The sequence below is a fragment of the Larus michahellis genome, unplaced genomic scaffold, assembly GCF_964199755.1.
Source record: "Larus michahellis unplaced genomic scaffold, bLarMic1.1 SCAFFOLD_100, whole genome shotgun sequence".
Taxonomy (NCBI): domain Eukaryota; kingdom Metazoa; phylum Chordata; class Aves; order Charadriiformes; family Laridae; genus Larus; species Larus michahellis.
This window is the reverse complement of record NW_027435929.1, coordinates 42,150-66,184: the sequence shown is the minus strand read 5'-3', so window position 1 is coordinate 66,184 and position 24,035 is coordinate 42,150. Positions and strand designations below refer to the sequence as shown.

Sequence of the window (24,035 nt, the reverse complement as noted above, 5' to 3'; positions counted from 1 at the left end):
TCCCATTAGGTGCCGCGCCAGGCACAAAAATGGCCATATGGCTGGAGATGGGTCCCATGGCCAAGGAGCTGGCAGGGAAAACTATGCCTTGTTCTAAAGCTCTTTGGGAACCGCTTGCGTAGACCCACAGACCTGGGGGCTGCGGGCTTTCCTGCTGCCTTCAGCCTCAAAACCACCCTTTCCCACTTGGCGCCGCGCCAGGCACAAAAATGGCCTTATGGCTGGAGATGGTTCCCACGCCCAAAGAGCCATTAGGGTAAACTATGCCTTGTTCTAAAGCTCTTTGGGAACCGCTTCCGTAGCCCCACAGACCTGGGGGCTGCAGGCTTTCCTGCTGCCTTCAGCCTCAAAACCACCCTTTCCCACTTGGCGCCGCGCCAGCCACAAAAATGGCCCTATGGCTGGATATGTGTCCCAGGCCAAAAGAGCAAGCAGGGAAAACTATGCCTTGTTCTAAAGCTCTTTGGGAACCGCTTGCATAGCCCCACAGACCTGGGGGCTGCGGGCTTTCCTGCTGCCTTCAGCCTCAAAACCACCCTTTCCCACTTGGCGCCGCGCCACGCACAAAAATGGCCATATGGCTGGAGATGAGCCCCCGCCCAAGGAGCCAGCAGGGAAAACTATGCCTTGTTCTAAAGCTCTTTGGGAACAGCTTGCGTAACCCCACAGACCTGGGGGCTGCAGGCTTTCCTGCTGCCTTCAGCCTCGACACCACCCTTTCCCACTTGGCGCCGCGCCAGGCACAAAAATGGCAGTACGGCTGGAGATGGGTCCCCCGCCCAAAGAGCCAGCAGGGAAAAATTATGCCTTGTTCTAAAGCTCTTTGGGAACCGCTTCCGTAGCCCCACAGACCTGGGGGCTGCGGGCTTTCCTGCTGCCTTCAGCCTCAAAACCACCCTTTCCCACTTGGCGCCGCGCCAGGCACAAAAATGGCCATACGGCTGGAGATGGGTCCCACGCCCAAAGAGCAAGCAGGGAAAAATTATGCCTTGTTCTAAAGCTCTTTGGGAACAGCTTGCGTAGCCCCACAGACCTGGGGGCTGCAGGCTTTCCTGCTGCCTTCAGCCTCGACACCACCCTTTCCCACTTGGCGCCGCGCCAGCCACAAAAATGGCCCTATGGCTGGATATGGGTCCCAGGCCCAAAGAGCCAGCAGGGAAAACTATGCCTTGTTCTAAAGCTCTTTGGGAACAGCTTGCGTAGCCCCACAGACCTGGGGGCTGCAGGCTTTCCTGCTGCCTTCAGCCTTGACAACACCCTTTCCCATTAGGTGCCGCGCCAGGCACAAAAATGGCCATACGGCTGGAGATGGGTCCCATGTCCAAAGAGCCAGCAGGGAAAACTATGCCTTGTTCTAAAGCTCTTTGGGAACCGCTTGCGTAGCCCCACAGACCTGGGGGCTGCAGGCTTTCCTGCTGCCTTCAGTCTCAAAACCGCCCTTTCCCACTTGGCCCCGCGCCAGGCACAAAAATGGCCTTATGGCTGGAGATGGGTCCCACGCCCAAAGAGCCAGTAGGGTAAACTATGCCTTGTTCTAAAGCTCTTTGGGAACCGCTTGCGTAACCCCACAGACCTGGGGGCTGCAGTCTTTCCTGCTGCCTTCAGCCTCAAAACCACCCTTTCCCACTTGGCGCTGCGCCAGCCACAAAAATGGCCATATGGCTGGAGAGGGGTTTCACACACAAGGAGCCAGCAGGGAAAATTATGCCTTGTTCTAAAGCTCTTTGGGAACCGCTTGCGTAGACCCAAAAACCTGGGGGCTGCAGGCTTTCCTGCTGCCTTCAGCCTCAAAACCACCCTTTCCTACTTGGCGCCGCGCCAGGCATAGAAATGGCCTTATGGCTGGAGATGGTTCCCACGGCCAAAAAGCCAGCAGGGAAAACTATGCCTTGTTCTAAAGCTCTTTGGGAACCGCTTGCGTAGCCCCACAGACCTGGGGGCTGCAGGCTTTCCTGCTGCCTTCAGTCTCAAAACCACCCTTTCCCACTTGGCGCCGCGCCAGGCACAAAAATGGCCATATGGCTGGAGATGGGTCCCACGCCCAAAGAGCAAGCAGGGAAAACTACGCCTTGTTCTAAAGCTCTTTGGGAACCGCTTGCGTAGCCCCACAGACCTGGGGGCTGCAGGCTTTCCTGCTGCCTTCAGCCTCGACACCACCCTTTCCCACTTGGCGCCGTGCCAGGCACAAAAATGGCCATATGGCTGGAGAGGTTTTTCACGCCCAAGGAGCGGGTGGGTTCTGGCAGGGTGCTGCACTGAGCTGTCGTTTTTTTTTTTATGGGGCGGTTGTTGATGTGAGTGGCCCCTAGGCAGTAAATAACCGGGGGTACGTGGCCGTGCAGTCTGGTGAAGCGCTGTCACGTGCACTGCTACCTTTGTTGAATCCCTGTGTGTGTGTTTCTAAATGTTTCTCCCCTTCTCTCTTAGGAGTGAAGTGAATCGCTCTGCCTGCCACAACTGCCTATTGCCTTGTACTGTTCTTTACGGCATCACGTTTTGCATTGTAGTGCCCTGTAATCGCCCTGACTGCCATCTGATCTGTTCCGGCATTGCACTGGTGCGTATTGTGCGTTTTTCAGTCGGTTGTTCTTTATGTGAAGGTGTGTTGCTGCATATTGCCCTGTCTAGTGCTGTATCTTGCATTGTATTGCCCCATCATTCCGTTCACTGTTACTTTAGACGTTCTGGGATTGTAGCGATCTGTATTGTGCAGGTTTTATTGGTGGTTCTGTATTTGACCGTGTATTGCCTTGTTACCACCTTGTATTCTTGCATCTTGCATTGTATTGCCGTGTTATTGTTCTGAGTGCCATCTGATACATTTTGGTGTTGTACCACCCTGTGTTGTTATGTCGTCCATTGCATAGCTCTGTCGTTTCCTCGACTGCTGTCTGACGTATTTTGGCATTGCAGCGCACTGCATTGCGGGATACTTAATTGGTTGTTTATTTGACTCTGTATTTCACGGTACGCCCCTCTCTTTTGTTACTTCTTGCATTGTTTTGCTCTGTCTTGAGTGCCATCTCATTTATTTTTTGTGTTGTCCTGCACTGTATTGTGGTTTGTTTGTTTTAATGGGTTGTTATTTATTTGACTGCGTATTCCATTCTACTCTGTTGTGTACTGTTGCATCTCGGATTGTGTTGCCCCATAACTGTCTCGACCGCCACCTGAGACCGTGTGGGATTGTACAGCACTGTATTGTGGGGTTTTGATAGGTTGTTTTTTATATTGTTCTGTATTGCCTTGGAGTGCCCTGTATTGTGTTACATTGTGCGTTGTGTTGCCATGAAATTGTCTTAACTGTCCTTTTAGACTCTCTGGGATTGTACGGCACTCAACTGAGGGTGTTTTTGATCGGTTGTTCTATCTTTGACGACGTATTGCCTTGTACTGCCCTGTATTTTCCTAAAGTCTTGCGTTGTATTGCCCTCTCACCATGCCGCGAGCCATCTGATGTATTCTGGCATTGACAGGCACTGTATTGAGAGCTTCTTAGGCTGTTGTACTCTATTTGACCCTGTATTGCCTTGTACCGGCCTGTTTGGAGTTACGTCTTGAACTCTATTCCCCTGTAAGTGTCTTTACCGCCACCTGAGACTGTCTGGGATTGTACAGCACTGTATTTTGAGTTTTGTAATTAGTTCTTTATTTGATTGTGTATTTGCTTGTACTGCCCTGTATTCTGTTATGTATTGTATTTTATTGCTGTATCATTTTCTTCATCTTTTGTGACATTCTGTCATAGTACTACACTGTATCATGAATTTTGCGATGGGTTGCTCCTTATTTGACTGTGTATTAGCCTTGTACTGCCCTGTATAATGTTACATCTTGCATGTGGTAAAGTGCCATCACGTGCACAGGTGCCCTTGTGGAATCACTGTGTTTATGTTTCTAAATGCGCTCTGTTCTCTAACCATCTGTTTTCAGTGACTGGGACTTCTTCCCTCCATGGACGTGGGATTTAAGACCTCCAGCCGTCTGAAAGCTAAGTTGAGCGGCCAGAGCTGGGGAGGGCTTGGGAGGAGGGGAGAAGTTTGGGAGTTGCAGGGAGGCGTCTTAAAGTTAGAAAAGGGCAGAGGGCTGGAGCAGTCCCCTTTGGGCAGGTAAAGGGAGCGGGTTAGTCTTCAGCACGATGCTAGCATGAGCCGGGCAGGGCGGTTCCAGCCTGTGTCCATCGTGTTGTTTGTGTGGTGTGTTTTCTGTCCTTCCTTGGGTCTTGATGTTCTCTTTCCACTTGAGGAGCGTGGTCTGTACTTCAGGCACCATCCCTAGAGCCTTGAATGCCTGTACCCATTGGCATTGCCCCAGTCAGGTGCTGCTTTTCTTGCATCATAAGCTTAAAGCGCGGCTGGGTCTTTAGAAACTCAGAAGTTTCTGGACGGTCCTCATTTACAGTGTTGTTCCTGGCTGCGGGAGCAGCTCTGTTCTCTAGCCATCCATTTTCAGTGACTGGGACTTCTTCCATGCATCCTTAAGTTCTTAGGTCTTGAAGACCGGCTTCCTGCGCATACATCTTCTCAGTCTGAGAGTCGCTTGTTGTCCCGGGCCATTACGTTGTCCTCATTTCCTGGTCTTTCCCTAGAGGCTTCTCATGTCACCGTCATGGGCCCACAGGTCTTCTTGCCTGACAATCACTTACGTCGGAGTGTCATCCTTCTTGCTGAGAGTTTTCTCTGATCTGTGAGGTGCATTGTTTGTAGTGTTGTGTGTAGTGTTGGTCTGTGCTTGTGTGTGGTGGGCTTGGAGCTGCTCTGCCCGGTCGCGTAGAGTCAGGGGTAGGGGGAAGAGCAGCAAGAGTCTATGGGTAATACGTTGATCTAATGATACTGTTGAGGCAAAGGTGGTACAGTCAACTCCCATCAAGTAGCCATCAGCAGGTGGTGTGGGCAGCTCTTTTATTAGGGTTTTTTTTTTTTTTGGGATGAGCAGAGCTGTTCAGCAGTAGTGAAGCAGACTGCATCTCAAACCTGTTAAGGCTGCTTTGTGTGGGGTGTAATGTTTGTGGGTTTGTGTTTTTTGCTTTTTGTTTCTTTTTTTAATGGCAGGTTGTAGTGTTGCTCTGGATGGTAGTTGTAAATCAAAACAAGACTTTGTTGTGGGGTGGACAGTGTGTGTCACATGGGGTTCCCCCTAAAAGTGGAGGGAGAGCATCTAGGAAGAAGATGCAGAGCTGGTGGTCGGGGAGAGGCTCAGGGGAGGGGGTGATGTGCTGTGGGGCTTTGGCAATGGCCCCTGTTCCCAATGGGCTCCAGCTGGGGCTGAGGCAGCCCAGGTGGGACCCATGAGGTGAGCATGGGCTGGGCCAAGGGCTTAAAAAGAAAGGCTGCCCTGGGGATGGGTCTGCTTTGCCAAGGGCCTCTAACTTCTAAGGGGGCTGCCTGGGCACAGCTGCCTGCCAGCGCTGGCTGAGGAGTCAAATGAAGGGGGTTCTGAAAGGCAGGTGCCTCCAGCCAGGAACGGACGCTCCCCGCAGCGAGGAAGGATCCCTCCCGGCCATCCCTGACCGAGGGCACCACCAGCACAGAGCGCCGTGAGCTTGCTGCCTTTGTCGGCTGCGCGTGTGAGCTTCATGGGACAAGAGCGTCGAGGCACCCCCTGCCCGCTCCTAGGTGGGCAAGGGTCGTCAGGCTGACCGCACCACCGAGGACAAAGGGGCAGAGAGAGAAGCCTGTGAGCAGCGAAGGTCTCCCACACGTGCCAGGAGCTGCGGTGAGTCATGTGCCCTCTTGTGCATGTCCAGGCCTTTCCCTGCCATGCCTCTTCTGATCTCTGCCTGCCGCCTTGCTTGTCCCGGCTTCTGGCTCCCCAAAGCTTTTTGCTCTTCTGCTTAATGCCAGCATGTTCTTTCTCCCCTTCTCCATTTCCTTTCTGTGCCTCTGCCTTCCCAGCTCCCCATCCGCTCTTATTTTATTCTTCCCCCGCTGCCTTCTTCGCTATTGCTTGTGAAAATTGCATTTGTAGGTCTCCCTCTACCCAGCAACCTGTCTCTAATTCCAGTGACTCCCTCTGCTCCACCCCGCATCCCTCTTCCAGTGTCCTGTGGCTGTTGGTCCGACTCCAGCTCCTGCTATTTAAATGGCTGCCTACCTGTATGGCCAGTACCCCATTCCTTTCCAAATCTTCTTTCTGTGTCTCCATTTACCCAGATTCCTGTCTGTGTTTTTTAATTCTTTTTGCCTGTGCTCTACTTTGTTACTTTTCCAATTTTGTTTCATTGTCTTTATTTATTCAGTTGTTTGAGCCTATTTTTTTTTTTGCTCCCTGTTTTCTTAATCTGTTTGTTTTTTAAATTTTCTATCAACTTTTATCCAGTTTGCCATTTTCACCTTTTAATTTTTCCTGTCTTTTACCCCCTCGCTTTAAAAATTCTGTGTCTACTTTTATGAAGCTGCTAATACCAATTTTTTGTTTGTTCTGTATTGGTCTTTTACTCCTTTGCGTTTACACTTTTGTGTTTATTTTGCTCTTGCTATGTTTTTAATTTTTTTCTTTTCTTTCTGTCATCAGTCTTGCTTTTAAAAGGTTCTTTTTGTCCATTTTTATCTGGTGCACTGGGTATATTTTAAATTTTTTTCTTATTTCTTTAATGCAGAGGCTTTTTAAAATTTTCTTTCTACATCTCCGTTGCAGTTTGCTGTCCGTGTTTCCTAATTATTTTGTTTTGTTTCCCCAATCCCCATCACTTCTTAAGTTTTGGGGTTTTTTGTCTTGTTTGTTGTCTTTATGGCTTATCTTTTCATTGCATCATTTCCTGTCTTTCCTTTCTGCTGTTGCATTTAAAATTGTCTTTCTACATCTGTCTTTGTTTGCCATCCCTATTTTGTAATATTCCTCTTTATTTACTCTACTGGCTACCGCTTTTTCAGTGTTCTTGCTATGTATACTTTTGTTCTCTTTGCTGTCATTTTAAAATTATTTATTGTCTTTCCTTAACACTGTTGCTTTTTAATTTTTGTTTCTACGTCTCCGATTTAGTTTGCCATTGTTATTCTGTAATTCGTTTCCTTGCGCCTTTAATCACGGACGCTTTTAAGATTTTCCGTTTACACTTATCTCCTTTGCTGTCTTTCTTTTTAATTGTTTCTTGTCTTTCCTTTGTGCCCTCTGTTTTTTGATTTTCTAAGTGTTTTGAGTTCGCCATTTCTATTCTTTAATTTTTTTTTCTTATTTTCTTAATTCCTGTGACTTATAAAATTTTATGTCTGAGCTCTTTCTCTCAGAAACCCGTCCTTGGCTGTGTTTGTGCCTCAGAGCCCTGTTATCACCCTCTGTGCCATCTAGGATGCTTCCATTTGGTCCCCAGCCTCCTGAGGACATCTGCACTCCGTTCCACCGCCGCCCTCCACTTTCCTCCTCGTGTCCCTGTACCTTCTTCCGTCCCTATGGCCCATTCAGGACCCTTCTCATCATGTCACAACAGCTATGGATGCCTCTGAGGTTACCCTTAGCACATATTCAGCTTTGTCGCGGACTTCGCGCACCCCTTTCCTTCCCTCGGAAGACTTCCCAAGTCCGTGTATGTGACGTAGTGTCACAGCCCAAAGTTTTGCTTAGCGTAAGTACTTAGACCTGTGGAGCCTTGGGCTGCAATATAGAGTCATAGAATCGCTGAGGTTGGAAGCGACCTTTAAGATCATCAAGTCCAACCATTAACCTACCCTGACCAAAACCACCTCTAAACCATGTCCCTAAGTGAGGAGAAATAACTGGACTCCAGATGATCCAATGTGAATCAACAGAAGCCGTTTATTAAGCACAGATCATCATCTTTTATACCCTGTGTTGTAGCCGTACATGCCACTTGCTTATTTCTGATTAGCTAGTTACACTGTCCACACGCTGTCCATGAAGTTCATTCACAGATCAGATTGGTTACAAGAATTCACATAGTAAATTGCTTAGTCATTAGCACAACATGTTTTCTACCTTCTCAGTTCCCATTTTTCCCCATGTACTAATTCCATCTTCTACCACCTGTTTTGCCCTTAATCTAATCTCTCACAGTAGGGAGGCTGGCTCACGTGACCATTTTCTCTCAGATACATTCCTACAATACCCCCTTTTTCTTCTTAAGCCAGCGAGACCTTATGCATGGCATTTTCTATCATGTCAGTCACTTTGCAGAGAACACACGAGGCTACCATAATCAATAATAATATAACCAACAGTAGCATGAGCCCTTGCTTTAGTAAGTCTGATAACCATCCCGTTATACCCCATGAGTTTAACCAATCATCGAAACCATTTTTGACCACGTTTAATTTGGACATGTTATCCTTCAGATCCCGTAACTGCTTATGAATGGATGATGAGTGGTCGGAAAGGTTCATACGATACATACCTTCAAAATCTTCACATCCATGACCCTGAGCTAACAGCAAAAAATCAATAGCCCCTCGATTTTGCAACACAGCATGCTGAATGCTATCAACATCAGTAAGCAAGCTAGATATTATTTCAGTTGTAAGGTTTATCTGTTTACTTGCCCAACGCCCTATCTTATTCAACATATTTAATGCCGTTGCTGTTCCTAGCGAGGGAAGAATACTTAGCCCTATTCTTTGTCCGAGATTCGAAAATGTTATATGATCGTCACAGGATGGAGTGAAGGTATGAACTGTTCTCTTGGCTCTGTGTTTACTGTGTGCTCTGCTCACTGTGTCTCTGGCCGTACGCAGGCCTCTGCTCGTAGATCTGCCATATCTCCCCCTTTTTTGTTTAATACCAGACCATTTATTAACAAGGTTGCCATGACTTGTGCTTCTACTCGTTGTGACGCTCCTAGCAGGTTATATACTAAACACAATTAAAAACAGAATCAAAAAGAACCCTGCTAAGGCAATAAATACCCAGATTCCTAAATTTAGCCCAGAAAGCCAGTTTCTTTGGATTTACCCACGAGAAATCCTTTTGTAATATTTCAAATACATTGCAGTTCATTAAGTCTTGAATCTTTAGTATTTGAGCTTTTAGCTGATCATGTAAAGGACGAATATTTTGTTGCAACGACATGTCAAAAGCACCTTGGAGATGGTGTTTAACCATTTCTCAGCCATGTAGCAACATATTCCAGGGGAGAGATGTAACACAAAGTCTGCGAGGGTTGTACTCCCAATCACAATACAGAGAAAGACATGTTTTTAATGCATTTTGCCAGTTCCCTATCCATATTACTGCTGTTTTATACCTTACTCGCGTTAAATTTACACAATAAGACTGATTATATTCTCGTATACTTGCATTTTGAGCCAAAGCAAACATACGGATGAGAAGTACAAATCATTACAGAATTGTCTTGCTCACAACTTCTATTTGTTGCAGTATTATCTGTGGTTAGCATGCACCCCAATTTAAGGTGCTTATAATACACCTTCGGTTGTTCAGGCCATTCAATAGTTCTTACAAAATGTCGATCTACTGCTGTGGATAACAAAGAAGACATGTTTAGAAAATTAAAAACATGAGTTTCTTTATACAGTCACTCTTGAGGTGTCATACCTATGGGATTCCCCCTTTTTTGTTTAGCAAGCATGGTTTTTAAAGTATGATGCATATGCTCCACAATTGCTTGCCCAGTCGGGGAATGAGGAATACTGGTGACACGTTTAATACCCCATATCTGTAAAAAAAAAAAAAAAAAAAAAAAAAGACCTGTACTGTAGCGGACACATAAGCTGGTTCATTATCAGTTTTTGTAGTTTTCGGTACTCCCATGACTGCAATGCATTGCAACCAATGTCGAATAACATCACAAGCCTTCTCTCCTGTATGAGCAGTAGCTACAATAAAGGGAGAAAACGAATCAACTGAAACATGTCCAAATTCCATAATGCGCATAACATCGGATTACCAAAGTTCATCAGGTGTAAACGGGTTAACCCCCCCAAATGATAACAGAGGACCCAGTTGCTGACAATTGGCAAAAATACCCACTCTAATGCAAATGCAGTCAGGCTCTTTGCGAGTGCATCATCCCACTGTCCTATCAGGGCATAAAGTTGAAATTCTCGTAGGAAGGTGTTCAATGCGTCTTGCAGCAGTAGTAGACTATATCTTATCTTGCAACATACTGTAATGCCTTCAGAGCTGTTGGGGTTAATGAACGTAGAACTTGGGGGGGGGGGGCAGACACAGTGCTTCAGGGTATCCCCTGTACCTTCAAAGTGTGCTCATGTCTCTCTCCCCCTCTCTGACCTGAGACAGCCTCCTTATATCCTGCACTGGATTGAGTGGAGAAGTACAGGCTAGAGTCGTTGCATGCATGGCCAGTGCACGCAGCGAGTCCCACCAGACTCTCCTGCGCTGGATCGAGTAGAAAAGTACAGGCCAGAGTCGCTGCACACGTGGCCAGTGTATGCAGCGAGTCTCACCAAACTCATGATCCAGCTTTGCTAACAGCAGCTGTCTGATACGTGACTACATTGTTGTAATCCCTTCTTGTTATCTTCTTCTGTGAAGGTCGGGTTCTCATGGATACACACATAGTTTTTAGAGCAACATATTCTACAACTCGTACAAGGGTATGATGCAAAGCGGCATTTACAGCTGATCGTATAATGCTTATTAAACACGGCAAACAGCATACTAAACATAACAGACAAATTCCTTCCACACAGGCGATGAGTATAATTTGCTTCAACCAACCCCATCCCCAAGTCCATCCAGCAAAGAGATTTCACCCAGTGGTCTCCACAAGTTGCTGGTTCGGTCGGTGCAGTTCCTGCAGCTGGGCATGGATGGATTTGGAGTGGTCACTTAGATTCATACAATACAATCCTTTAAAATCTTGACAACCATGTCTGTGAGCTGAAAGCAAAAAATCAGTAGCAGTTCTGTTTTGCAACATCGCATATCGAATACTATCTACATCTAGCAATAACTCAGAAATAGCGGTACAATAGCATTGTTAAACTTATCCTTGGCAGCAAGAGAGTCCTTGTTAGCAAGAATCCTTGGCAGCAAAAGAGTCCTTGTTAGCTAGAGAGCATGCGGACTCCCTGTTCTTGCTGGTACTGTGCTTTGATCTTCTTCCACAACAGGCCAAGATTCTCAAGCAGCTAGATAAGGTGTCTGTGAGTCCATTACAGGCTTATGTCATCCAAATGTTTTTCTTGCCAGCACCCGAGACTGAATAACAATTGGTGTGATATATGTGTTTTCCAGCACCCAGGTGCGAGTCCCTTGAGTGTATTTACAATCCTCCTCGCCGATTTTCCATTGCTTTCCCATATTCCACCCCCTTGCTCAAGAGACCGCTTCTGCTGGGGTTCATTTTAGTCTCGCAGGGTATAACACAGAGCAATCTACTAAGGCATGCAATAACATATACACATATAGGAAAAAACCAAAACCATATCTCTATGGTACTGCTTTGAATCAGGTGTCCTATTTCTCTTTTTCTGATGCTTTCTCGTAATGCTTATGGCATACTTTTGTGCTAACATGGCACATTTCCCATCTAATTGTTCCTGTTTGGTTTCTTTTTTTTTTTTTTTTCTCTTTTTCATTTTTTTCTTTCTTTTTTTTTTTTTTTTCATCACTTACGACTGACATAAAAGTCTGCCTTTGCAACAAGAGCTCAGTTTCTCATTTTTCCTTAAGTTTCTCATTTTCCTACAGAGCAATCTATAGATTTTGGCTCAACTCCTTTTCCCAATCAACCATGACCTTATAGACAAACAACAAACAACCAGCGATACGCCCTGCATGGACGAGCCGTTCCCGAGACCGTAAACGTGTCGGCTCGTGAAAACTCCCCCAATATTTCAGGACTTCCATCGGTTCTACAGCCCATCCTGGTGTATCTGCCTGGGGCGCGCTCGCCTTACGTCTAAACATTGTGTATACACAAACTTCTTCACTTGACAGAGTGTCAGCCCTAGTTGCATACGAGAACAGTACCACACCGGGCAGAACGCCTGCTCCAGTGGAGTCACCTAACGACACTGCACACAACAAAAAGCAAACAGTAGCACACATGCTGATCAGCAGGTATAAGCCGGCGCCCACACACACTTACACAGAGACATACAAAGACAGCACTTTTATCTCAGGGAGACGACTGGGGAGGGGAGGGGGCGAGGTGGGCAATGTCAGGAGCAAACAGCTCCGGCTCTGTCCTTCTCTGCTGACATTCTGCCTCCTCCATCGGCCTCAGGTGGAGCAGAGGGGATCAGCAGGGGATTGTCGCAGACCTTCGGACCTGGCCTGTTCGATCCCCCTCCCGTGGGTTGTAATGCTGCAAAAGCCCCGGCTGCTGTGGCTCGCATGGTAGCCTCGTGTGTTCTCCGCAAAGTGACTGACATGATAGAAAATGCCATGCATAAGGTCTGGCTGGATCAAGAAGAAAAAGGGAGTATTGTAGGAATGTGTCTGAGAGAAAATGGTCACGTGAGCCAGCCTCCCTACTGTGAGAGATTAGATTAAGGGCAAAACAGGTGGTAGAAGATGGAATTAGTACATGGGGAAAAACGGGAACTGAGAAGGTAGAAAACATGTTGTGCTAATGACTAAGCAATTTACTATGCGAATTCTTGTAACCAATCTGATGTGTGAATGAACTGCATGGACAGTGCGTGAACAGAGACTGTAAGCCAATCCTATAGCTGCCGCTAGCGCGTGCTCTTATTGCCTGACTATATCTACTCTGTGAAAACTTGAATAAAGGGAGAACGATCATACTCATATTGAGATTCCATCGTTACTCCGGGTCCGTCTCCCACTCCGACATCCTCCGACAATGGCCATTTTCTCTCAGATACATTCCTACACCTAAGTACCACATCTACCCTTTTTTTTAAAACACCTCCAGGGATGGTGAATCCACCACCTCCCTGGCCAGCCTATTCCAATGTTTAATAACCCTTTTAGTGAAAAAATATTTCCTAATATGCAATCTAAACCTCCCCTGACATAACTTGAACCCGTTTCCTCTCATCCTATCACTTGTCACCAGGGAGAAGAGGTCAGCCCCCATCTCTCTACAACCTCCTTTCAGGTAGTTGTAGAGGGTGATAAGGTCTCCCCTCAGCCTCCTCTTCTCCAGGCTAAACAACCCCAGCTCCCTCAGTCGTTCCTCATAATATTTGTCCTCCGGCCCCCTCACCAGCTTTGTAGCCCTTCTCTGGACACGCCCCAACACCTCACTGTCCTTCTTTTAGTGAGGGGCCCAAAACTGAAGGCAGTACTCGAGGTGGGGCCTCACCAGTGCCGACTAAATGGGGACGATCACTTCCCTAGTCTGGCTCACCACACTATTCCTGATACAGGCTAGGATGCTGTTGGCCTTCTTGGCCACCTGGGCACGCTGCTGGCTCATATTCAGCCGGCTGTCCACCAACACCCCCAGGTCCTTTTCTGCCGGGCAGCTTTCAAGCCACTCGGCCACAATCCTGTAGCGCTGCATGGGGTTGTTGTGACCAAAGTGCAGGACCCGGCCCTTGGCCTTGTTGAACATCATACCACTGGCCTTAGCCCATCGGTCCAGCCTGTCCAGATCCCTCTGCAGAGCCAACCTACCCTCAAGCAGATCAACACACCCGCCTAGTTTAGTGTGTATGTAATCTAGCAGTATATCAGACCTTGGCTGAGCTCCTCCCTAGTCCAAGAAGGGTGCATAGTAGTTGTGTTTGAATTTGATATATTGGAACTTAACTAACACAATGAAACTGTATAAGTAATATTGATGAAGAGCATATGCTTAACGTTACAAATTTGAGTGACCGTTACGATCAAAGGAAAGGGAACTCTAATTCTCGGAAACGAAGAAAGGGACCTTACTCTCCTGAGTCAGCAGAAGGCTGAGATACAGCTGTGAGATGGGACAGAGATCAGAAAACCGAGTGAGAAGGTCAAAGCACTTGCATCAAAACTCCAGTCATCGAAGAGGACATGTAAGGGCTGAACAATTCAATTGGAGAAGAGACACGCGCTTGTCACGTGAACACGGGCAGGAATAGCTTATGTCATAGATGGTGAGGCTTCATAAAGCACAGGAAAAGCATCGAGGGGGTCCCTCAGCTCGAGCCGTATTAAAGCAAGTCTGTGACAGAATTTGTTGCCGAACTGTTCTTTACAGTCGGAGGCTAAGACTGGATCCAGCCGCACCTAGACTCCTCCCTGAGAAGGAGTTTCGGAAGCAAGGCCTTCCAGTCTGAATGTCACTGCTCGGCAGGAGGGTCTTCTCGGCTGTTCTTCAACACCCAACACTGTTCTTCTGTCCTCTCCTCCTTATAGCCGTGCAGCTATTAGTTCCCTGGCCTCCAAGGCAACGTTTACTCAGCCTGGATCCCCTCCAGATTTAATCATCACGTTCCCTGTCGCTTTTCTGTCTCTCTGGTTCCGTCGGGACTTTTCTTCTCCCAGTCACGATGCCCCTCAGGAGCTTCCCAGCAACTGGCATGCATCTCATAGCATTTTCGGTGGGTCCGTCTTTGAGATGTAGTGCACTCATTTGTTTCTCTGTGCTACCTAGGATTCCCGTATTTCATCTCCAGCCACCCGGGAACACCTGTACTCCCCTCAGACGATCATCCAAGTTCCTCCTAGTCCTCCCCTCAGCCTTCTTTTGTCTATCAGCACCCCTCGATGCCCCTTTTTTCACCCTCACCAAGCCTCCCGAGACCTTTCTGGAACTCCACAGCTCCTCATAGCATTTTATCTCCCTTTCCGTCTCTCTTGTTCTATCAGAGCCTCCCGTGTTTCTTTGCTACGTGGCACCCCTTCATCTTTCTTTCCACCATCAAGGGCATCTCCACGGAGTACCGCTTCCACTCCTTCATCTGTAGTTTGTCCATACCCCTTCCTGAGGCTCCTAAAGCCTTGCTGCATGTCCGAGCCTTTTTTTCCTACCCTACCCCCTCAGAACGCCTCCGCTTTTTAAAGCCTTGTCTTCCGAGTCCTTTCTTATACCCCACAGCACTTCAGCTCCCTTTTGATTTTGTTCTTTTTGTGCTCTCCAGAGCACCCTTAACAACTTCTTTGATGTTTAGGATGCCTTTATTCTGTCCCCTGACGTCATCTGTACTTGGTCAAAATTCCCTTCGGAGTTCTGTCTTGTTATCTGTGAGGCTTATTCGGTCTCTCGGGTGGGGACTCGTCCGCTACCATCGCCGAGCTCTCATAAGACATCCCTGTCCTGGTTTGAGGTAAAACAGAATCAATTTTCTGATTTGTAATTTTACTTTTTAGCTGGGCCTCTTCTAACTGACTGAAGTCTGAAATTGACAGAATATTGTTCAGCAACTGTTTACTCTCAGAGTGATAAGTCCCGATTGGGCTCCCCGGTTCAAGAGGGACAGGGAACTGCTGGAAAGGGTGCAGCAGAGAGCTACAAAGATGATTAGGGGACTGGAACACCTCTCTTATGAGGAAAGGCTGAGGGATTTGGGTCTCTTCAGTCTGGAAAAAAGACGTCTGAGGGGTGACCTTATCAACACTTATAAATACTTAAAGGGTGGGTGTCAGGAGGATGGGGCCAGGCTCTTTTCAGTGGTGCCCGGGGACAGGACAAGAGGCAATGGGCACAAACTTGAACATAGGAAGTTCCACCTAAACATGAGGAGGAACTTCTTTACCCTGAGGGTGGCAGAGCACTGCAACAGGCTGCCCAGAGAGGTGGTGGAGTCTCCAACTCTGGAGCCATTCAAAACCCACCTGGACGTGTTCCTGTGTAACCTGCTCTAGGTGACCCTGCTCTGGCAGGGGGGTTGGACTAGATGATCTCCAGAGGTCCCTTCCAACCCTATGATTCTATGATTCTATGATTATACCAAGGAATGGTATGCACAAAAGCTCTTGCTTAGACTTATTGCTGTAACAACCAAGGTCAGCTAACTCTGGTGCTTGCCCCATTAGAGGGTCAGAAGCAGAGAAGCGTAGAGGGGTCACACCTGCAGGGAGAAGCAGATGGGACAGGTGACCCAAAACTGACCAACAGAGTATTCCATCCCATCTGCATCACACTCAGTATAAAAGTTGAGGGATCAAAAGGGCAAGAGGGTTCTGGGTCGCTTTTTCTTTAATGGCTGACATCTGAAGAGGACACTGTTTGTCTGCCTTTGATCCCGATCCGAGCACTCCTGACTGTAGTTCTGGAATTCAGCTCCTGTCCGTCACTGACTCCAGTCTGGGACTTACCCTGTGTCTGCTGGTGACGTGATCGTCATCCTGGGAGCTGGATATGGTTTTATATATATACAATACTTTCTTCTTTAATGAAAATAATATTAAATAAGAGAATAGTAAATAATAACCGAACAATAAAAATTGAAGTAGTTTAGTTCTTTTTCTAAACTCATACGTCTCCTAATTCTTCCTCTCCTTTCTGAGGGGGGGGGGAAGGGCCATCTGTTGTTCTGATTGGCCAATCTGGACAAAATCGCGACAATCCCTTAAGCACTAGAACCTCATTTTAGCTCTGAAGCGCACTCTGCACCCCTTTTTTCCCCTTCAGAACCTTTCCCAAGTTTGCAACGGTTAACGCCATCAGTCTTCCTATTCTTTCTTGCTTTTGGTGCACCTGAAGTCGGTCCCCTGAGGACAATCGTACTTTGCTCGATTCCCTGTTGATCTCATCGCATCCCAAGATATATTTAGTTTCTCTGGCTCCTTCAGGACCTCTCTAATCTATGCAATAACACATCTTTTTCTGTGAGAACCTTTTCCAAAGTCATCTATGTGGTCTAGAGCCTTGTGTTTGGTTTCTGTGTTATAATATTTTTCTACTTTGTATTGGGTTTCCTAAAAATGTCCACCATAGTCTCAGGTCTCCTCTTAGCCTTCATCTACTTCAATCCATATGTCCACTATGATGATTTTTGCTGCCTTTTACAATTTGTTTTTCTTCTAGCTACTTAGATGTTAATTAGGGTGTTTTATGCAGGTTCAGGAAATACGTCACTTGTATTTCCATACTTTTTTGTTGCTTTCTGTATGTTGGGACTCAAGTAGCGCTGTTGAGTAAAAAGTCAAAAAGATCATCAACATGACTTGAAATTGCCAGCAATTTACAGTAAATACCTTATTTCACAGAGGAAAATGTTTTTGAGACGGTTTTCTTACAGAATCTGATTCTGTTACTCACTCCCATCCAAGAAGGGCTTGCTGGCAGAAGTTCAGTAGTGCACACAGTCTCGCTAGAAATAAGGAATGACCCCACAGTAATATATTGGTTTTGGGTTTGTATTTTTTCTCTTGAAGGACACTTAAGTATGTAAGTTTTAATAATAATGTTATCATTTCATTGAATAAGCTACTTTGCTATAGAGATTAGTCTGACATTTATTTTTTTTCTATCTACATTCCATAAAAAAATAATTTAATTGCTTACCTGGACATATCATTGATGTAATAGATGTAGCTGCAGAGGACAAGCAGATAATGTTTTTTCTAGCAAGGGTTACTCTTCAGTACTTTGTAGTTCATAAACTTAAAGCAAATAACAACACCTACTGCACCTTCAGCTGCTTTTATGCTTCTGGGGGTTGGCCCCACCCTTTACCCAGGGGATTGTGGGAAAGATGGTGGGTGGGGCCTCAGGGCCGCAGGCGGGGCCTGGGGTATATGAGCCACAGCTTCAGGTCAGGAACTCATTCTGGTGCTGGGCTTTTCCACGGTTAGAGCTCTGATGTTTCTTAAGCGTTGTTTTAGAGCTTGTGCAGCTGTTTGGGAAGGCTTGTTTTAGTGTTTAAACTAGTATAGGTAAGACGTCAGAGGTAAGATTTTTCAATGTAAGGGTGGTTGCCATAGAAAGTGGAGATGTATGTTTGGTTTTTTTTTTTTTCCCCATATATTTAGTTTTATAGGGAGCATTTAGTTTGTTTAAATGGTTTAATAGTATGTGTTCTTTTTTTGCTTATGGCAGGTGGTGTGTTTTATTGTAATTTCTGACTTCATTGAAGATAGAACTTTGTACTCTTTTCTAATTTTGATGTACACTATGTTAGTTGGTGTTTTTGTTAGTCTCAATCAGATGTGTTATGAGATATTGGAGCAGGATTTAGCGTGACTGTCTTGTATGTATCCATATATTGAGTTTATCTGTTTTGAGAAAGCAACAGGGTCATAACAGCAGGGATGGCTCACCATTTTCTTCCAGACCATGTAGGGTATCACAGTGGCCCTGAAGCTTTTGCGGTTTGCAGGCGGTTACTGGTAGGTTCTGTAACAGTTTTCCAGGTCTGTAGCAGAGCCCGGAGTCTCTGTGAAGGCAGAAGACAGGAGGTGTCTGCCAAACACAGGGTAGGGCTCAGAAGAGCAGGTCCTGAGGAGCAGTTGGAAAATAAGGGGCAGGAGTTGTGGGGGAGCAGTAAGCCTCCTTCCCTGATGGTTCAGGAGAAGGGGGGGAGTTTCTAAAGTCTTGGCATTAGGGGATGGCTAGGAAAGGGAGGTGGGTTCATGCATTTTTCTTGGACAAGTTTTGTCATTGGGTTTGGTTGTTGATGGTGTCTGGTCTGCTATAGGCTCTCGCATTTGAGGTGAGCTGGATAGTATCGAGGAGGAGCACAGGACTGGTGGTTTGGCAGAAGTGAAGTACAAATGTTGTGTTTCTTGGTTTCTTAGGTGCCGTGAATAACTGTCGCTGCAGCATCCGACTCTGGAATCAGTGCGGAGGAGGCAATCAGACTGCACCAGCGTTCAGGAGGCTCGAGGGGTTTTGTGGAGGAGGTCGTCGTCTCTTCTCAGGATGCTTATTGCTGGTGTTGTAGCTGCTTTTGGGATTATTTTTTTCTTTTCCTTTTGCAGAGGAAGAGGAGTAAGCCGGTGACCGCAAGAACGTATCGGATGGTTGTGTTTTGTGGACTACGTCAAGGATGGAATCAGATGGTAGCCCTCCAAAAGCTAAGTTGAGAGACCAGCACCGGAAAGGGGCGGAGGCTGACAATTGTGTAATGGGGTCTTTGACGTTAGCGTAGCGGGGAGGGCTGTCCCGGGGCACAGTCTCCTTTGGGCAGGTAAACGATGTACCTTACTGTCCAGTATTATATTAACACATCCTGGGCAGGGCAGTTCCAGCTTGTGTGTGTTGCCATGTCGATTGTGTTGTCTGTGTTTTGCATTCTAGACCTTTTCTTGGGTCTCGAGATCATCTTTAAGCTCCAGGAGCATGGAATGTGCATCGGGTACCATCATTATGGTGTCAAACGCCTGCACCCATGGGCATAGCACCAACCGTCTGCCTCTCTTGTTGCATTAGAATCTTAAAGCGTGCATCGGTCTTGCATCTTGGAACTTTCCGGACGGTCCACTTTAGCAACTGGGGCTTCTTCCCTGTGTCGTTATGTTCTTAGGTCTTGAAGCTAGGCTTCCTGCATGTCCGTCTTGTCAGGCTCGACAGTCCCTTCTCAGGAACTGTGAAGTTCTACACTTCGTTTCAGGGGGTTCTGTGGAGCCTCTTCACATCGTCACCATCACAGTGCCACAGTTCGTCTTGCCCGACGGTGACTTTGGTCCCGGTGTCATCCTTCTTGCTGAGAGTTTTCTCTCATCCTTGAGGCGCGTCATTCGTGGTGTTCTGTGTAGCGTCAGTCTGTGTGTGTTTGGCTCGGGGCTGCCCTGCCCGGGTGTGTAGTGTACAGGGTAGGCAGAATCACGATGAGAGTCTGTAGTGAATATGAGGATCTGCCTAGACCCAGGCAAAGGTTGCATAGTTATCTCTAATCGATTAGCTCTCGAGAGGCTGCGTGGACGGGTGTTTCATTAGCGGGCGCTGGCATAAGCAGAGCCAAGTCAGAGAGGGTGTTTGCGGCTAGTGAAATGGACAGTATCTCAAAGATGTTCAGGCTGCTTTGTGTGGGGTGTAATGTTTGCAGGCTTCTCTCTTTTGGATGACAGGCTGTAGTTGGACTTATGTGAACAGGGTTCCTAAGTAGAAAGGAGACCTTTGGAATAAAGCTACTGCTCTGCATCAGGGTAATGTTTGATGTTGGTGTGTTGTTTTTTTTTTTTTTTCAGATGCGGAGAGATGAGATGGACAGGGATACGCAGGGGAGCCGACGGGAGCACAGGACAAAGGTAGCTTAGCCTGAGGTATTAAAGGGAAGATGTGACCGGTGGCTCCACGAATACATTTGGCCACTTTTTTTCATGTGAATGTGAGGTTACGTAGCCATGCGTGGAAGTGCTGGACTGAGGTTCAACAGAACCAGTGTTGTTTTCAGTCACTTTGCTTTGCAGGTAAGTCTCTTCCAATGAACTGAACTCTCTGAAAACAATAACGTATTTTTCAGGTAGTATCTGCCTTCAGAGCGCCAAGACCTTATATTTACACTTAATGCCAAGGGATGCCGTGCAGAGAGGCTCTTGCTTATACTTATTCCTATAACAGCACAGTGCAGCTAACTTTTATATATGCCCCGTCGGAAGCAGAAAAGCGTAGAGGGATCGCACCCACGGTGAAGAGAAGACAGGACCGGTGACCCGAACCTGACCGATGGGGTATTGCATCCCATCATCATCACACTCTGTATAAAAGCAGTGGGATCGAAGGGGTCGGTACCTGTTGTCTGGCCTTTGAGGATTCCTCTGTCTGTTCATTGTCCTTTGACCCCCATCTGTGCATTTATGCAACCGGGTCTGGAATCCGGTTCCAGTCTGTCACCGAGTGCTGTCCCGGACTTTCCCCGTGCCTGCCAGTGAAGCAGTGGTCATCCTGGGAGTTACGTATCGGGTTGTGTATGTCCTGTATGCATTTAATTATTTTCTTGTTACTGTTGTCTTTTCTTGGTATTATTTTGCTGTTAAGATTTCATTACAGTTCAGTTTATCTTTCAGTCCCTAAGTCTCGCTCTCTTCTCTCCTGCATCAGGAGAGAAGTTAAAAGGGAGCACATGTCACTTGTTTTACTGCGCGGCCTAAGGCACAACAGCAAGGACGGACAGGGCACGGGAGCAGACTCGGCCGAGGAGAGCGGCGGCCCCAAGCCTTGGTTCTTTCTCAGCCACTGCATTACAGACAGCGTACAAGCTCCTGCTTGCGCTCTGTCTGCCGGTCCGATCCAGAACACAGTTCTGGCAGAAGTCAGGTTATGTGCGTTGTCTTGCTAGAAATGCTGTATGACTCGTTGTGGGGTTTCTTTTACGAGGAAACTAAAGGACATTGAGTCTTGATTTAAAAATATTGTTATTATGCTTAATGATCTTCTTGCCTATTTAGGTCAGGATGACGTCTTTCTCTTTATGTCTATGCCCTGCAAAAGATTAATTAAGTTTACTTACCTACTGGGCCCCATTGCTGACACAATTGATGTAGTTGTAATAAAAGAGGACGTATTGTCATTTCCTCTAAGGGTCGCTTTCTCCGTTTTGGTGTTTCGCATGCTGTACTTCTCAGGCCTGTGAGGAAAGGAGCAGCTGCTCCTCTGGCACGCTCTATGCCTTGTTGCCCCAGCCCCTTTACCAGGTGCTGGTGGGAAGGGCGGTGGGCAGGGCCCGGGGTATATAACCCAGAGCCTCTGCTGGGGCAGCTCATTCCGCTGCCAGGCATCTCCAGGGTCAGAGCTCTGCTGGTCCTTCAGTCGATTGCAGCTTTGGAGCTGGCTCAGTTCCTTGGGCGGAGATGTTAGCCCATTTAGAGAATAGCAGGTAGGAAGCTGGAGGTGGTAAGACCTTGAGGACCAGGTGAGGTCTGGCAGCATGTATAGTAGACAGCAGCCTCATGTGCTGGTTCTCTTCCTTGGGGTTTTTCAGGTCAGTCACGTTGTAATGAGCATTCGGGGGCGGTGAGATGGTTTAAGGGTACAGTTTTCTCTTTTCCAGGCACGGCGTATTTTCCTGGAATCCCTGAGTGTATTGAAGATGGAACTTTATCGTTTGTTTTTCCCCACTAGCTTTGCCGTATCCCAGGTAAGGTGCCAATAGAATTTGTCTCAATCGGGCAGATGATGAGATTACTTTGCAGGGCCTGGGTGAGCATCTTGTCTGCAGCCGTAGATGGAGTTCTCACATTTCTCAGGAAAGCAGCAGGGACGTAAGGCATAACATATTGCAGGATGCGGGGTGCCTCGTCGCCTTCCCCCAGAGTGCGCAGGGTACCGCCGTGTCCCTGGAGCCTTTGTGGCTTGCGGCAGGCCCCTGTTGCAGGTCGGGTCAGGGCTTCGCTGACTCTGTGGGTCTGTAGCAGAGCCCGGAGTCCGTGGGAAGACAGAAGATAGGAGGTGGTGGCGGAACGCAGGGAGAGGCTGGGAAGAGTGGCTCCCGAGAAGCGTCCGACGCTGGGTGTTCAGGCTGGCAAATAAAGGGTAGGAGCTGTGGGGAAGAAGTGGGGCTCCTTCCCTGATGGGTCAGGGAGAAGAGAGGGGCTTGGCACTGGGGGAGGGCTAGAAAAGGGAGCTGGGTTCATGAGTCCTTCTGGGACAGGTATTGCAGTTGGGTTTGTGTGTTGCCGGAGCCTGGTGTGTTCTAGGCTCTCGCATTTGAGGTGAGCCGGATAGTATCGAGGAGGAGCACGGGACTGGTGGTTTGGCAGAAGCGCAGTGCTAATGTTGCATTTCTTGGTCTCTTAGGTGCTGTGAATAACTGTTGCCGCAGCGTCAGACTCTGGAATTGGCACGGAGCGGTCGAGCAGAATGTCTTGGCGTTCACGAGGCTGAGGATGTTGTGGAAGAGGTTGGTATCTCCTCTCAGGATGCTTATTGCTGGTGCTGTGGCTGCTTTTGGGGTAATGTTTTTTCCTTTTCTTTTGCAGAGGAAGAGGAGGAAGCTGGTGACCACAGGAACGTATTGGATGGCTGTTTTCTGTGGACTACCTCAAGGATGGATTTGGGCCCCTGGCCCTCCGAAAGCTAAGTTGAGAGACTGGCGCCCGAGAGGGGACGAGGTTGAGAATTGCAAAAAGGTGTCTTTGAAGTTGGCATAAGGGAGAGGTTTGTCCTGGAGCGCAGTCTCCTTTAGGCACGTAAGGGATGTGGCTTACTGTTTGGCATTCCCGGGCAGGGCGGTTCCAGCCTGTGTGTGTTGTCCTGTCTTTCGTGTGGCCTGTGTTCTGTGTCTTAGACCCTTCTCGGGTCTCAAGGTCATCTTTAAGCTCCAGGAGCACGGCATGGTGCCTCAGGCGCCATCCCTAGGGTCTGGAACACCCGCACCCATGGGCACAGCACCATTCGGCTGCCACTCTTCTTCCGTTAGAAGCTTAAAGCATGCATCGTTCTTGCGTCTCGGAAGCTTCTGGACGGCCCGCTTCTGCAACTGGGACTTCTTCCCTATGTCATTATGTTCTTAGGTCTTGAAGCCAGGCTTCCTGCGCATACATCTTATTGGTCTCGACAGTCCCTTGTTATCACAGACGATGTTCTAAACTTCGTTTCAGGGGCTTCCGTAGAGCCTCTTCACATCACCACCACAGTCTCTAGGTCTTCTTCCCCAACGGTGACTTCAGTCCCAGTGTCATCCTTCTTGCTGAGAGTTTTCTCTCATCCTTGAAGCGCATTGTTTTTAGCATTCTGTGTAGTGTTGGGCTGTGTGTGTGTGTGTCTGGCTTGGAGCCCCCCTGCCTGGGTGTGTAGAGTCCAGGGCAGGCAGAATAGTGATGAGAGTCTATAGTTAATATGTGGATCTGTCGAGACTGAGGCAAAAGTTGCATAGTCATCAGGAATTGACTTGCTCTCAGTAGGTTGGGTGGATGGGTGTTTCATTAGTGGGTGTTGGCATAAGCAGAGCTACATCAGAGAGGCTGTTCACGGATAGCGAAGGAGATAATATCTCAAAGATGTTCAGGCTGCTTTGTGTGGGGTGTAATGTTTGTGGGCTGCTTTTTTTTTTTTTGATGGCAGGCTGTAGTTGGATCTAATTGAACAGTATTCCAAAGTAGAAACAAGACCTTTGGAATTAAGCTCTGCATCAGGGTAATGTTTTTGATTTTTTTTCTTCTCTCTTTAGATGCAGAGAGATGAGATGTGCAGGGTGATGCAGGGGAGCCAAGAGGAGCGCTATACAGAGGTGGCTCGGCAAGTGGTATTAGAGAGAAGATGTGACTGGCGCCTCTATGAAGATAGTTGGGTACTCTTTTTTTTTTTTTTTTTCATGTGAATGTGA

The 24,035-nt window shown here is 47.4% G+C and overlaps 1 long non-coding RNA gene across 1 annotated transcript; it reads left to right on the top strand.

The window, feature by feature from the left end:
• Positions 1 to 18,516: 18,516 nt before the first annotated feature.
• On the top strand, positions 18,517 to 21,186 carry LOC141736780 (uncharacterized). Its single transcript, XR_012585060.1, has 3 exons — positions 18,517 to 18,672; positions 18,751 to 18,850; positions 19,960 to 21,186. It is a non-coding gene; the product is annotated as an uncharacterized LOC141736780 (long non-coding RNA).
• The last annotated feature ends 2,849 nt before the right edge of the window (positions 21,187 to 24,035 follow it).